This window comes from Phyllostomus hastatus, unplaced genomic scaffold (genome assembly GCF_019186645.2).
Source record: "Phyllostomus hastatus isolate PE091 unplaced genomic scaffold, TTU_PhHast_1.1 phas_contig_210, whole genome shotgun sequence".
NCBI lineage: Eukaryota > Metazoa > Chordata > Mammalia > Chiroptera > Phyllostomidae > Phyllostomus > Phyllostomus hastatus.
In genome coordinates, this window is record NW_025333737.1 from 30,235,758 (window position 1) to 30,249,572 (window position 13,815).

The 13,815-nt window shown below is 55.4% G+C and overlaps 1 long non-coding RNA gene across 1 annotated transcript; it reads right to left on the reverse strand.

Annotated features, from left to right (window-relative positions):
- Positions 1-3,562: 3,562 nt before the first annotated feature.
- LOC123817340 lies at positions 3,563-8,633 on the reverse strand. The gene is made up of 3 exons (XR_006785402.1): positions 8,513-8,633; positions 3,971-4,085; positions 3,563-3,618 (listed from the first exon to the last, which is right to left on the reverse strand). It is a non-coding gene; the product is annotated as an uncharacterized LOC123817340 (long non-coding RNA).
- Positions 8,634-13,815: the final 5,182 nt, after the last annotated feature.

Genomic DNA, 13,815 nt, shown 5'->3' on the forward strand with positions numbered 1-13,815 from the left:
TACTGCCACTCACACCTGCACTCACACACACACACACACACACACTCCTTCACCCAAAGCAGCCCTGCTCTCACTGGCTTTACATCCCCAGCTTTCTGTAAGATTTTACTTAAGCGGAGGTTCTCTCTCTTTCAAGACTCAATAACTGGTGCTTTGGCCCAACTCTGTCTGTCTGCAGATCGGCACACCGAGATGGGAGCAGGGACCCAGCCTGCCCGAGATCACACAGCTGGCGTCCCGCGGAGCTGAGGCCAGCGCGCAGGTGCGATGGATCCAGGCTGCCTGCCCCCGGGGAGAGCTGAGCTCGCCGGAGAGTCGGGTAAACACCACAGGCGCCTGACTAGTGCAGGTGGCAGACCGGGGTCAGAGGAGAAACCAGAACCAAACCCGAGGGCCGCTGGAGCACAGGGAAGGAGACCACCCCGACAGAGGCCTCGGGTGAGCAGGGAAGGCCTCCTGGAGGAGGGGGACCTTGAACAGAGCTCCGGATGAGCCGCAATGGAAGGAGAGAGGACAAGGATGTCACAGGTGGGTGGCAAGTTCCAGGAGCGAAGGGTCCTGTAAAAACTGTGCACCATCTATGTGCCGGACTCTGTGTGAGGGTGCGGCGCACACTGGCTTGTTGAGCTCATCACGCTCCCCTGTGCTGTGGCTGCTATTGTAGCTGGCGACACCCCCACGTCACCGACTGGGAAACTGAGCATGACTTATTTAAGCCTCACGTTCAGTAAGCAGCAGGGCTGGGATTCAAACCCAGGAGGTCGGGCCCAGTGCCTTGGGTCTAACCCCTGTGCCACAGGAGACTCTGGGCAGTAGAGGCTGCAGAGCTGGCCAGCCTCGGGCAAGGAACGGCCTTTGGATCTGAATGTTCCTTTTCCCGGAGAACCCAACGGTGGCTTCTGCATCAGAAAGTGACACATGCAAAGTGCCTTATGAGTCAGAGAGCCAGGAACAGGGTGCCCCGAAGCTGGGAACACAGGCCTGTTGACCCAGGTGGCTGTCCCAGCGCCCCCTGCATTCCTTCCCTCTGCCGCCCCCATAATCCTAGCCTTATCGCTTCAAGACCGAACATCTGGGGCCCCTCCCTCAGAGCCGATCCCCAGGGCCTCTGCCAGCTGTAATCCAGTCACCACTCACAAGCCTCTAGTGGGGCCAGTTCTCCATAGCAGCGATGCACAAAGAGTGTGCTCCTTAGGGCCCCCGGGACGGCATCCCCTGGGACAGCATCACCAGAGATGCTGGTTTAAAATGTTGATTCCTGGGTCCCACCCTGACGTCGCTGCGTCAAATCTCTGCAGGTGAGCTGACCTATTTATACGTCTGCATTATCAGGGAGCTCCCCAGGAGATCCTGGGGCTTACCAGATTTGAGAACCACTAGCCCAGGAATGAGATCCGCTGAACTCCTGTGTGAAACCATGACGAACTTGTGGGGGAGACCCAAAGACACACCAGCCACAGGCAGCTTGGCGGCTGGCAAGGGAGGGTGAGCCTGGCCCAGTTCTACGCCCAGTGTTGCTGCTTCCTATCTGGGTGACCTTGGGCCCCGGCCATCACAAAGCCTCACTCTGCCCAGCTGCCAAATCGTCAAAAACTGTAAGGGTCTGAGGTTTATTCTTTTTGCAAGCTCACAAGTTAGGCTGCCACATGTAGCCTGGCAGAACACCTGAGATGCCTAGGTCAGAGTCAAGGACTTCGCCCCCCACAGCACAGCAGGCAGCTGGAGATTCGTGTTTGCATTGACTCCTCTTGCCCTGCCCCCCAATACCACGGGACCGTGCAAAGCTGGACCCAGCTGGGTGCTCCATTATGCACTGGGCTTTGCATCGCAACTTAGAAACCCCAAGCTTTGGAAAACCAAATCTTTTATCATTGGTTGGCAAGCAAACCTGTCTGATCTTTGTGCCAGGAGGGGAAACACCATTGTTATTATACAGAACAATGGGAGAAAAAAAAAACCTGCCTGTACTCAAGAGGGAGATGCTATCTCTCTCTGCCTTCCAAGGCAGATCACAGAAACATCCTTGAAAAGACAGACCAGAACAAAGGCTGTCAGCCTCTCTGGTTGCAGGACAGAAATGCAAGATATCCATGGAGAATTAGCTCCCAATACAAATGAGAATATTAACATTTAAAAGCTTTGTATGATCCCTGACCAGTGTGGCTCAGTTGGTTGGGTATCATCTTGCAAAGCGAAAGGTCCCGGGTTCTAATCCTGGTCAGGGTGGCATGTACAGCAGGCAACCGATCGGTGTTTCTCACAGCACGTTTCTCTCCCTCTCTGTCTCCCACTCTTCCCCTCTCTCTTTAAATAAGTGAAGTCTTTTTTTCTTAAGATTTTTATTTTATTTTTTTTTAGAGAGGGAAGGGAGGGAGAAAGAGAGAGAAACTTCAATGTGCGGTTGCTGGGGGCCATGGCTTGCAACCCAGGCATGTGCCCTGACTGGGAATTGAATCTGCGATGCTTTGGTTCGCAGCCCACACTCAATCTACTGAGCTATGCCAGCCAGGGCAATAAGTGAAGTCTTTTAAAGAAAAGAAAAGAAAAGCTTTAAGGGAGATGGAGTTTTAAAGCTTTAAATCAATCACATGACCTAAAATTACTGAGAATAGGAGGGATAATTACAGAGGAGATAAGATTAAGCAGGCAAGTATCTAGAGGGAAAAGTGATACACAGGAAGCCTTTCGTAGCAGAAATTACGGGAACAACAAGGGGAAACTCCTTGCAACCTACTTCATGGGCCAAAGGCTAGTGTCCTTAAGACATACAAAAAGTTCCTACAAGTAACTAAGAGACCAACAACCCAGGAGGAATAAAAGAGCAAGAATATGAACAAATATTTCGCAGAAAAGACACTGGCATTCGGGCTGCCGGTCACTACCAAATCCAGCAAGTAATGACAACGATTGAATCTTTTTAAAAATATATATATATTATTGATTATGCTATTACAGTTGTCCCATTACCCCCCTTCACTCCCCTCCACCCTGCACACCCTCTCCCACCCACATTCCCCCCTTTAGTTCATGTCCATGTGTCATAAGTTCTTTAGCTTCTACATTTCCCATACTATTCTTGCCCTCCCCTGTCTATTTTCTACCTACCATCTATGCTACTTATTCTCCGTACCTTTTCCCCCTCTCTCCTCCTCCCACTCCCCTGTTGCTAACCCTCCATGTGATCTCCATTTCTGTGGTTCTGTTCTTGTTCTAGTTCATTACTTAGTTTGTTTTGTTTTAGGTGTGGTTGTTAATAATTGTGAGTTTGCTGTTGCGATTGAATCTTTTATGGGCGCTTTATTCAGATGGCTGGCGATCTGAGGAGACAGCGGGTTCATACCCTAACAAACCATCTTCCCTTCTCTTTCCTGGCCAGATCTTTTATAAGGGGGTGGGGGAGGACAGACAAGGTGCGGTGAGGGCTTTGAGATTCAGAAGCTGCAACATTCCTGTCCTGGGCAGTTAGCTGGTCCCAAGGGGGAGGGGTGGTCATCTGCTCTCCCTGGAACACAGGGTCAAGGTTCAGATGTCCCCAGGTGGTAATCTTCTGTCAGTGCCCTAGGAGGTCGGCTGTTTTTCCCAGGAGTCAGGACTTATCTGTAGTTTCTGAAACAAAAGCTTTAACATACACATTACTTGCTAGACTCATAACTTTTTACCTTAAGCTAAAATTTTCCAGGTCTTGAGTCCCCTATCAAAAGGATACACAAATTGCATACGACATAGGAAATTGTTCAACCTCACTCACAATAAAAGAGATGCAAATTTGGACTACCATGAAATCACATTCTGTACCTGTCAGACGGGTAACAATGAAAAGCAACAAATAACGTATTTGTTGAGAATACGGGACAATCCGCACCTTCTGAGTAGCAGTAAAATCAGCATCCACTCTATGAAGAGTGATTTCCAATATCTACCAAAGTTTTACGTGTAATTTTTGATCCCTTGGCCTCTCTCAGGGGTTTACCTTTCAGGTGCACTTTTGCATACGTGCAAAGTGACGTGATGTCCTGGGACGCTCACCGCAGCTTTACCTGTGATTTCGAAACACCTGGGGATCTGTCGCACACACCTCCCCACGTCTGAAAGAACAAGGCAGCTCTATGTGGGACCGATAAAAACAGTTTTCAGAATATTTACTAAATGAAAAAACTTGCAGAGCAGTGTGTATAGGCTGCCGCCCTTCACACGTGCGGTCCAGGGAAGAACACAGACCGTGTGTGTGTGTGTGTGTGTGTGTGTGTGTGTGTGTGCGCGCGTGCGCGCAGTGCACAGGGTCCCCTGAGGAAGATGCACGGGAAAGTGACAGCGCAGGACACTTCTTGGGCAGGGACCTGAGCAATTAGACTCAAAGGGTGCAGGAAGACTAGCATGTCATCGTACACTCTGTACTTTTAAATTTTTATGCTGTGTTACAGTCTTCCGAAAACTACACATAAAGGCTTCCAAATCTGTATATAAAATAGATGGTCTTCCAAAAACTAAATATACCATACATTTGTAACAAACAAACACCTGGGCGTTCAGATCTGCCATGAAATGGGGATGGGCTGGACACTCCCACTCCCCCAGGCCTGGGCCCGGCAGGGCCTCAAGCCCGCAGACCCGCTGGGTCTCGGCGGCCGCAGGTGGCCTCCCTGAGCAGTTCCCGGCTTCACGCCAGAGCCACGCCCAGGGAGCACCCTCCCCGTCCCTCCAGCCCCAGGCGCGCACTCCGAGACAGACCCAGGGCGTGGTGAGACAGACCCAGGGCGTGGTGCGGAGTGCAGGGATGAAAGAGACCCGGGTCCAGCCCCTGTCAGCTCCCCTTTGAGTTGGACAACGTAGAGGTGGTGAAGCAGGAGACAGCATAGGAAGAACTCGGAGACTGCAGTACGGTCACTGGCCAGCACTCAGCACCCTGGTTGCCAGGAAACGCCTTTTACCAATTAGGTGGGATAAATAGTAAACTGAGGCAGGGAGGAGGAAGCAGACGAGTCTCACATGCCAACTCAGCAGTCCTGAGCCTGGTCTGATAATATTGCCAGGTGTTCCAATATCACAAGAATCACTATACTAGCAAGAAAGAAGGAAAGTTCTTGAAATTCTATGTAACATTTCCACTATCTGGGAAAGAAAGCCTTGAAACTGTGCTTTCATCCCAAGGCCTGAATGCGGGAGAGGGTCCCCGGTGCCCAAAGAAAGACCCCATAAATAACTTCAGAAATTGCCCCAATTTTAATTAACTGCCTCCTGTCACGTATTTGTTTTACAACAGGATGACCAAATGGAGTCTGGAGCAGGATAAGAATTCGGGCGGACAGACCCCCATTCATCCCCAAATTTGGGTAGTCACATTTCCCAGAAAAGCTGGCGCCACATTTACCTGTTAATCAATATGTAACTTTTTTCCCTCCTATCCCACCAACTATATAAGTCCGGAGAACAAAGGTCTCTCTCTCTCTCTCTCTCTCTCTCTCTCTCTCTTTCTCTCTCTTTCTCTTTCTCTCTCTCGGCTCTTGGGCCACAGGGCCTCTGGCCACCCAGCCTCAGGCTGCCCAGGGTCTTGCCACCTGGTTTCCAGCCGCTCTTGCTTTTCTCACCCTGCTTTGCTCTGAAACTTTCCCTTTCACCCCCTACTCTACCCGGCCCTGTTCTCTTCCACGGAATCGGATCACTAATAAACTGATTACCTGCTACTAAATTTGCTGATATGCAATTCTTGACACGCGTCAGCAAGAAGAACCAGGTCTCCCGTCAACAGTGGGACAGGGGAAGATGCTACCAATAACCACAGAACAGGCGCAAGGCCGTGCAGCACAGCAGCGCCGCAGCTAAGACTGATGAGTGGCCGTGTACGAGGCGGCGACGGGCTTGGCCTTTGAAATGGGCTGCGCCTCGGCTGCACAGCCGCTCTGCAGCGGGCCCGGTTATTCAACCTCCCGAACTTCCCTTCCCTCCCCATAAAGTGTGGCCTGGGGTGAATGCGTGGGCCCGCTACTTAGTTTAAAGCTGTGTCACTCAAGGCCATTTACTTAACCTCTCAGAACCTCCCGGTCTCTAGTACCACCAGCCTCAGGGTTTGTGGGGGATAAATGAAAACACTGCCTGGCATGGGGTCCTGTGGGGGGCAGGGGGCGCAGGGGTTAATAGAGGACACCACTGAGGGGCCAATCTCAAGGGTCGGACTGGCCAGAACCGGGGCCCAAGTAAAGCAGTGGCATGAACACCGCAAACCGTGATGCTACCCTGGTACCCAGCAGGGTACCGCCATGCCTCAGGGGGCAGTGTTTGCCACCTCAACCCCGAGGCCAGCTGAATTTACTTGGAAACGGAGCAGGTGCCGGCCTTTCAGCTTTTCCTGGCCTGTTCCCCCAAACCACACCTTCCCGCCACCACACACCAGGTGCTGTCCCCTCCACCTGCAGGGCCCTCCCCCCCCCCCGGGGCCTCCACCCGTCTAAACACTATCCCGTCTCCAGCAACCCCTGGGTCAGGCAGATAATGCCCCCCCCCCAAAAAAACTGCACTTGTCCTCACCCCCGGAACCCGTGAACAGGAGCCTGACCTGGCAGAGGGAGAGACTGTCCTGGGCTGTCTCAGCGGGCTCAGGGTGACCACAAGGGTTCTAATAAGAGGGAGGCAAGGCGGTCAGTCAGAGAGAGGAGACGCGACCATGGAAATGGAGGTTGGAGGGACCCGCTTTGAAGGAGGAAGGGGCCACGAGCCAAGAAATGCCGGCGCCTCTAGAAGCTGGAAAAGGCGAGGCAACACACCCTTCCCTAGAACCTCCAGAAGGAACACGGTTCGGCCGGCACCTTGGGTTGAGTCCATGAGACCCATTTCCCATCTCTGCCGGGAGCCACTGAATTTGTGCTAGGGAACTCATACACGACATTTTCCTTACAGCCTCTGTGACCCTGGCACCCTGGCCACCCCACTCCTTCCCTCCTCTGAGCCCAGCTGGCGCTCTCTCTGAGTCTCTCCTGGGCTGCGTCCCCCCACCTGGAGGGAGGTAGTTGGCTCCTATCTCCTCTACTGGATGATGAGCATCTTGAGGGTGGGGCTTGCTATTCATGCGTGTGTCCCCCATGGTCCTAAGAACTTTCCCGGGTACTTTTGGGTTCACTCCTGCCCTCTCTGCCTTGCTGTCTGCTGGGAAGGCTGGTCACTGGTGGACCAGCCCACAGGAGCCAGCTGCAGGAGATGCACGGGAAGAGAGAGGCTGGCGAACTGTGCCCTCTGCAATACCCCTGCCCCACAGCCAGCCCTCCTCAGCTCCCACCACGCTGCTCCCTCCGCCCCTGTCCCTTCAGCTTCTCCCCAGGTGCAGACCCACCCCTGCTTCCATCCACACGTGCAAATCCTTCTCTCGAGTCCATCCAGTTTCCCCTGAGAGCCCACCTCATCCTGCGGGCACCGCGACCCAAGTGTGGCCGACATCCAAGTGGACGGTCAGCTGCAGTGGGCCTGGTACGCATGCAGACATTGCCTTGGTCTGTCTGTCTGTCTGTCTTAAATGGTGACCTCACAGGGCCTGAGAGAGGCCCTCAGAGCCTTCTCTTCTACCCCCAGCTGTCCACGCGGGGGGGCGGGGGAGGGAAGGCCTTAGCGAGAGGCAGGAGCAGGAGAAGGCAGGGAGCAGAAGGCAACCCGGCGGGTTCTCTGGACCCCACTCCCCACACAGGCCCTCCCACTGAGAGGTCCCAGGCCACATTCCTCCCCAGCTCCTGGGGCAGCTGGCCCCACCCCGGGCCCTCCCCTCCTTCCACAGGGCTGCCTCCCTGCCTGCTCTCTCCGTGCCTGGTGCCTCCAGGCTGGGCCACCCCTGCACTCCCTCCTTCCCTCCGCGTTATCTGAGCTGGTCAGTGACTCACCCCACAGCCCTCAGGGCCCTGCCCTGCCCCTGACCCGACCAGCCCCGCCCCTCTCAGCTCCTACGCCTGAGCAGTGCTCGCCCCACGCTCTGCACCCCACAGCCCAGGGAAGCTCAGCCCACGCAGAGCTCTGACGGCGCTACATCTACAACACCGGCAAGACTGTAGACCAGGCACCAGGACAGAAATCCATTGTGTCTGTCTCTTGCAACAACCTTCAAGGAAGGTGACACGGGTCACAGATGAGGGTACTAAGACACAGAGACGTTAAGGGACTGGCCGAATGCCACGAGGGCCGGTAGCAGTGGGGCTGCCTTCCACTGGAGCACACCCTCCCATTCGCCCTGAACCCAGCTGGGGCAGCGGAGGGGGGGGGGGGGACGCCCTGTGTTCAAGGGCTCTAGACGTAGAGTCTGAAGCCCTGGATCCAGTCCTTGCTCCTTCTTAGCAGCCAGCTGGCCTTGGACAACCCCTCAGTCTCTGAGAAACTCTTTTCCAGACTAGGGACAGGGGCAATGATCCTGCCGGCCCAAATTCCCAGGCCAATCAGAGGCTAAGAGAGAAAAGAAGGTTCCAAGGTGGGTCAGAGACTGGCATCTGAGCCACAGAAAAGGGGGGTGATATCCACTTGGGAGCCAGCCGCAGCTTCCTACCTGGCAGGCTGCTGGCCACGCCCCAGAGTTTGCAAGCTCCCCAGCCTCCTGCAGCAGCAGCCTGTGTCCTCAGCACGCAGAGCTCGTTCTGCCGGAGCTGCTGGCGTCCAGGGCCCCACCGACTCGGTACCACAGCGCCCCCTGGAGGCCATATGGGGACTCGCTGCCCTATCACCAGGTGGACTTCCTACTACCTACCAGCCTCTTTCTATCTGCCCAATTCTGAAAGAAGAGGGGGGTCGGAGGGGGCCAAGTCTGGGCGAAGGCAGGCCCTCCACCCAGGCTACTCCCTGACCTTTCTGCGAACAGCAAACGGGCACTGAGCTGAGAAGTGGCTCAAGAGAAAGAGCCCCAGGAGGACTGGGTTCCAGCCGTGTGGCCCTGTGTTTGTGTGTTTCTCCTGCAACAAAGAGTGAAAGAGACCGTCTCCCTGAGGGAAGGTGCTCCTACCGCAGCTCTGAACTGTAGTTTATCCGACACTGTTTCCTTGAGAGTAAAATGGCCACAAGGGGCCGCTGCAGCCACAGCTGTGGAGAATCTGGAGCGGACGGAAACCGCCCACACCTGGCCGGCTGAGCGCCCCGCCCCACCACGCCCCTGCCTCCGGTCAGCCCAGCCTCCCTCTCCCCTGTCCCAGCCAGACTCGCTGGACTCACAATGTAACCCAAAAGTCTAAAAACTTCCCGGAGTAGAGCAGTCCCCTTGATCCACAGTCCTATTGTCAGTGGAGTTTAGTGGGACACCTGGGCTCACACACTCAGAGAATATACCAAGGGGAGCTGAGAAACGCCCTTGAATCCCTTGCAAGGGGCGAAGAAAACATGCCGGGAAGAAACCCCACCAGCGGTGGAATCAACCCCACGCGTGTGGGCTCCCATCCAGGAGAGTCAGGAGTCTCCCACTACCTGTCGGTCCTTAAACCAGACACAGGTTGCTCTCAGAAAGCCAGCTTCCTCCCAGAACCACTGGGTGGGAGGGTGCCCTTTGGGAGAGGGGGGGCGTGTTTGGACCAGGGGCCAATGCTCCTTTCTCCCCCAGCTGTTGCCTGCACAAACAGGAAATGGGGGCCACAGACTCGGAGCGGCATCCCAGGCTGCTCCAGACACTGGGCGTGAGACGGGGGCACGGCCTGGGCCCTCCCTCCGTCCCACCATATCATCTCCCGGGCTCCGCAATGCGCCGGCTGGCTCTTCCCTCCAGACCTCCGCCCTCCCACCACCCCTTCCACCGCCACCCGCACACCTCCACGCGTTTCCCCTCCCACCCGCTGCCCCTCACCCTACCCCCAATCCTCGCCCACGGCCAGAGTGGGCGCCCCTGCCCTGCGCTCCTCAGCCTGGACTCCTGCCCTCTCAGGGCCCTCAGCTCGCTGGACGTTGTTCCTGTCCACCTGTGTGTCCCTGGGGGGTGGCGAGGTCCGTGATTGGCTCCTGTCCTCCCACCTTTCCCACTGGACTCACTCACAACAGTTGTGGTTGGGGGAGGGGGGATTATTTTATACTTCCCAGGGGGCAATACCAGGGAAAATTCACAGGCCTGGAGAATTCCGGAAGGGGCTCCGGTTAGGGAGTCTAACGAAGAGGATGCTCTGAGCAAGCCTCCCCTCCCCCATCACACGCAAACCCACATACATTTTTTTTTTTGCACCTCAAATACGATTATTGGCTGTGGGTTTCAAATTTTCTTTGTTTCCTTTGTATCTACCCCAGGTGTCCATCGGGGCTGACAGGAGTTCCCTGGGAAAGACCCCAGCATGTCCCCGTCACATTGGAGGGAACAGAGGGGATGTGGTTGGTTCGTGTTTGGACCTGAGAGAAGGGAGAAGTGTCTGGCCCGAGAGGGTGGTGACCGCAGAGATGGACACGGGACCCGGGGCAGAGAAAACTCAGAAAAATCACGCATCACGGATTTCCACGGCTCAGAAAGTCCATGAGCACCGCCCGCACCAGCGCCCTCGTCCTCTCATTGTCCCTCCCTTTGCTCCACACACTGGGCGCCTCACGTGAGGAAACCCAGGCTCAGAGACAACAAATAACTGGGCCCTGGCTGGCGTAGCTCAATGGATTGAGTGTGGGCTGCGAACCAAAGCATCGCAGGTTCGATTCCCAGCCAGGGCACATGCCTGGGTTGCAGGCCATGGCCCCCAGCAACCACACATTGATGTTTCTCTCTCTCTCTTTCTCCCTCCCTTCCCTCTCTAGAAATAAATAAGTAAAATCTTTAAAAAAAAAAAAAGGAAAGAACTGGGACAGGACTCACTGTTCACTCGTGGCTTCCCGCTTCCGAAGAAGAGGACTTCGCAGCCTACCCGCTCACGGGAGGTGTGCATCCCTGCGCTGTCGGTGGGAGGGGTCCGTCTCCGCCCCCAGTCAGTGCGCTGGGAGTGTTTCAGTCATCGGGAGACGATCGGGTGGGCTGAGAGTCAGACCAGTTCAGATTCTTGGGCAGCTGAGTTCCAGCACGCGTCTCGGCCTCAGGTGCCCATCTGTGAGGCGGGGCGGTTGTGGGATTTAAGGCAGACGGCTCATGTAAAGGCCCCCCACAGTCTCAGTGCAGAAGAGGTCCAGATGCAGTAAGGATGAGGTCCAATGGGATGACAATGACCGTGAGAACTGCAGTTGTTATCCATGGAGAGAAGGGGGGACCTTCTCAGACCTCATCCGTTGCAGAGTGTGGTGGGCGCACGCGGGGGGCAGTTGAAGCGGTGACGCAGCCTGGCCCTGCGGTGACTTGGAGAAGGCAGTCTGATGGGCGACACTCCCCAACGCCTGTGCAGCGTCCAACCAGAACGGGGGCCGCTGGTCTTCCTGCCAGGCTCAGCCTCTCCTAGGAAGGGTTCGTCTGGGACAAGGATGGCGGGCCGTTCTTGGCCAATAGAGGCTTGTCCCCCACCGTAGGGCTAGAAAAGGTGCAAGCAGAGGGGGTACAGGCCTATCTGCCGCCCTCAGGATACAGTTCAGTCTGCTCACTTTCACTGAGCAAACCCTCCGTGACTTGCTCGCCACCAACCCTCCCAGCCCCCCTCGCACTCTGCACTGTAATATGCTCCAGTTCCCTCATTGGCGCCAGACTCGGTGTCACCTCCAGGCTCAACAGGTGCAGGTTCCCATGCCCAGGACACTCACCTCCCCGACATGCACGCACACACACGGCAACCCCATCAACTATCACCCGAATAAATCCAACCCCTCGTTCGGGTCTTGTCCCACCCCTTCCTCCACGGGATGTTCCCTGCACCCCAAGACTGGGTTCAACACTCCTGCTGTGCGCCCCGAAGGCCCTGGACGTCCCCAGAGTGGGAGTCAGTCGGCACGCTAAGTTATGGTCGCTGCCACAGGTGGCCTCCCCCATGGGACCCTCGAAGGCGGAGCCTGTGCTCACCTGGGCCATGTCACAGCCCCGACAACCAGCTGTGCGCCAGGCACAGAGCAGGCCCTCGGTGAGCACGCGCTGAGTGAAGGGGTCGGCGGCCTGCTGGGGGTCGGCCGGGGCCGCACGTGGGGCTCCCGGTGAGCGGGGGGCGCAGAGGAGCTAACCTTCCTCTCCATCGCCACTGCCCCTTTGGGCCTCAAATGTTTCTCTTTCTTACCGGCTTTGTGTTTTCTTGATTCATTTCCCTAAAGTTTCCTTCTTTTTTTTTATTATTTATTTATTTTTTAAAGATTTTTTATTTATTTTTAGAGATGGGAGGGAGAAAGAGAGAGAGAGAGAGAGAAACATCAATGTGCGGTTGCTGGGGGCCGTGGCCTGCAGCCCAGGCATGTGCCCTGACTGGGAATCGAACCTGCGATGCTTTGGTTCACAGCCCACATTCAATTCACTGAGCTATGCCAGCCAGGTTTTTTTTAAAGATTTATTTATTGACGTGAGAGAGAGGAACGCCGATTTGTTGCTCCGTTTATTTACACATTCATTGGTTGCTTCTTGTATGGGACCCGACGGGGGATCCAACCCACAACCTTGGTGTACAGGGACCGCGCTCCCTCTGTCTTGATGAAAGTTTCTCTGGCAGTCCCCAGCGTGTCCTGGTCACGCTGAGCGGAGCAGATGAAAGGGGTCACGCTTTACTGGGTTTGACCTGATTTAAGGTGAAAATGGCATATCCCTGAGGCTCCAGGCGCTGGTGGCACCTAAGGCGGATCGAGAGATTCCCGGGCAAGAGACTCCCAAAAGCTCGGGAAGAGCAGAGCCATCCCGAGTTGTCTGAGTGTCAGCACCAGACAGTGTTGGCACGGACGGGTCTCAGGGGCCGTCTGGCTCGACACCCCCATTCCTCCCTTTGTTGCTCCGTCATTCATTCCTTTGACAAGCTCAAAGTGCCCTCACAGGGGAAACTGAGGCCAGAGATGGCCAAGCTCACTCTTAGTCGGTTGCAAGGTTGTTTTAAGGCGGTTCTTCCCTGCTCTCCAGAAGCCCACCTCCGACCGTAGAAAGAGCTAAACATTGTCAGAGCCCAGGTGGGCGGTGCTGGGACTGCAAGATCTGGAGTCAGGCCAGCTTTGGGCAAGTCGCTTCCCTTCTCTGAGCCTCAGTTTCCTCGTCTGTAAGTTAAAGCAACGGTGGCTGCCTCTCCCAGGTGGGAAACGCCAGTGAGACGGCATGCGGAGCCTGTCCCTCACCTGCCCCAGGAAGCCTCTCCGATCTCCGTCGCTGTGTCGGGGCGTCCTCAGGTCCCACAGCCTCCGTCCCCTCGGTCACCCACTGTGCTCACCGCCCAGCAATTACCCGTCTGCTTACCTGCCTCCGGCACTAGACTGTGAGCCCCATGGAGAAAGGGAATGTGTCTGTTGTTCGACATTTTATTTATTTTCAACCCCTGCCACAGAAAAGGCGCTGATAAATACTAGTCAAATGGATGAACAGGTAAATGAATGATCTGAAGAAGGAATTAAAATAGGTGGAGCCCTGGCCAGGTAGCTCAGCAGGTTAGAGTGTCATCCTGATACACCGAGGTTGCGGGTTCGATCCCCGGTCAGGGCGCCCAGAGGACTCAACCAATGAATGCGTAAATAAGGGGAGCACCAAACTGAGGTTTCTCCCTCTCTCTCTCACATCAACAAAGTCAATCAGTCACTCCATCCATCGATAAAATAAACGGAGATCCCAGTCGGATGTGTTCACAAAGGAGCCGTGCTGAGACTCCCCCCCTTGCTTCACCTGTCCTCACTGTCTCTCTCTAACTCCCACTGTTCCGTTCCTGCTGGGTTTTATTTGCTGTCGCTGGTGGCGGTTCCTTTCCCTGACCTTTGCTTTAGGTTTCATGAGGATCCCCTCGGGTAGCAGAGAAGGGAACCGACTTTGTT